Consider the following 2,534-nt stretch of genomic DNA (forward strand, 5'->3'; position numbering starts at 1 on the left):
ATTTAAGTTATTTCAGTACTTCAACATACAAAATGGAAATGAAATAATATATATATATTGAATGTATTTATATATATATATATATATGTGTACATGTATATGTATATGTGTGTGGCTGTACATACACATATGTAGTTGTTTTTTGCTGTTTGGCTTCGTGTTATGTTAGAATCATTATCATACTCATACCTTTTGTTCTTTTCATATTTTGAATTGTTTTTAGCTTTATTTATTTTTTTGTTTTCATTTAAATGTTTAGTTTTGAAATGTTGTTGTATGCATTTGTCATTTTTATTTAATTTCTTTTCTTTTCTTAAATGTGTGTGTATATATATATAGTATTTACAGAGTTTTCGCTCTTAGTTTGAATGACTTTTTCTCATTTGTAAGTCGCTTTGGATAAAAGCGTCTGCTAAATGACTAAAAGTAAAGTAAAATGTACATGGTTCATTCACAAGGAGAAATGTTGCTGCCGTTCAAAAAGTGAAACCTTTACATTTTTCTTCACGACCATGACACTTCAATACATTTTAAAATATTAGTCCAACGATAAAAGTTAAATACTAAAATGTGTTTTGACATTGCGCTAAATCACATTTATCTGTTAATCTGCAGTTTCTGAAACTCACCAAAAACACAAGCGGTGGCGAGAACAGACCAAACTCCCAAACGCTCCATGATCCAGCGGTTTACCTCAGGAGTCGCCACATCTGTCTATCCACCTGACTGCATCACGACAGACGACAGTATTAGTGTATTATTGAGAACTGTCGAAGATTTCTGCTCTCATTCCCTCTGTCTTGGGCTCATCAATGTCATATGACTCTAATCATGTGATCAGTCACATTCCTAAACAAAGACCGAAACGATGCACAAACTAGTCTACAAACACTCTGTAAACATGAACTAAACTGATCCAGATGTTAGGCGTACTATTTAGCGTGGGTGACACATTAACCAGCTGGACGCGATTAAAGGGCCAGCAGAGTTTCTGAACTGAGGACATTTTTGAAGTTCCGCCCTTAAGTTACTATGGTAACTGTAGTTCTCACACTCACACACACACACACACACACACACACAAAGTCTGGTCAGCTATACTAGTGGGGACTCTCTATAGGCGTAATGGTTTTTATACTGTACAGACCCTATATTCTGTTGCCCTACACCAACCCTACCCCTCACAGCAAACTTTCTGCATTTTAAGATTTTCAAAAAACTTAATTCTGTAAGATTTATTAGCTTTTGTACCCGTGGGGACCACAATTTAGGTCCCCACCGTGACACGGGTCCCCATGAGTCTGTGTGTAGTCAGGTTTAAGTCCCCACCAGGATATATAAACCAGTACACACACACACAGTCTGGTCAGCTATACTTGTGGGGACTCTCTATAGGCGTAATGGTTTTTATACTGTACAGACCCTATATTCTATTGCCCTACACCAACCCTACCCCTAAACCTACCCCTCACAGCAAACTTTCTGCATTTTTAGATTTTCAAAAATCAATAAGCTTTTGTACCCGTGGGGACCGCAATTTAGGTCCCCACCGTCCCCATGAGTCTGTGTGTAGTCAGGTTTAATCCCCACCAGGATATATAAACCAGTACACACACACACACACACAAAATGGTAATTTGACATTAGTGGTTATTTGAAGAAGTGGAGAAATAGGGATATTTCTGTCATTTCGCCCACAGGGTCATTTGTTTTGCTTTACGCTAGTGACCAAGCAGTCTAAAGCTATCAAAGCTGGATTGCTCTAGTCTATTACCTAGCTTACTTAAATATTTTGCACTCAAATGAGAAAAAAATATGGCCTGCTTTTCAACATTTATTTCCTCTTCACTGTTTAATATGGTGTTTAGTGCAAAACACTGACTTGTGAGCATGCCCTGAGTAACACACAGGATTTCACAAACACGGGAACCAAATTTGTTCATAGTAACACTGATGGATTTAAACACTGTATAACAGATGTACACACATAAAGGTTTCAGTACAGTGTTAAACAGCCATTTACAGTAAACAATAACAGAGATGGTGCTTCAAAACCAGACTATTGCAATATAAAAGCTGAACATATGCATGGCTAAAGGCTATATTTATGATATCCAACATGCATTTGGTGCATTTTAGCTTTAGCTAGACTCTGGCATAATAAAATAAATAACATTTGCTATTACATTAGAACAGAAAATGTAACAATTTAACTCAACGGTATAATACCACTTTTTTTCTCTGTTTATTTATGGCTTGATATAACGTAGTAAACAACTTCAAAGCTATGATGTTCAGTGCAAAGGCTCTGCCACTGACAAACTGGCCTGTTTTTGGAAGCTGAGTAGCTATTTTAACACTTTATTTATTTATTTACTTACTTTTGGAAAGTAACCAATTACAAAGAAACTCAAAAATGGCTGGTAGCCACTGACTTCCATAGTACCTTTTTTCCCATACTATGAAAGTCAACGGCTACCGTCAGCTGTTTGGTTACTAACACTCTTCTGGGCTGAACAGAAGAAATAAACTCA

The sequence above is a fragment of the Sinocyclocheilus grahami genome, unplaced genomic scaffold (assembly GCF_001515645.1).
Source record: "Sinocyclocheilus grahami isolate Dianchi unplaced genomic scaffold, SAMN03320097.WGS_v1.1 scaffold86.1, whole genome shotgun sequence".
Classification (NCBI taxonomy): Eukaryota; Metazoa; Chordata; class Actinopteri; order Cypriniformes; family Cyprinidae; genus Sinocyclocheilus; species Sinocyclocheilus grahami.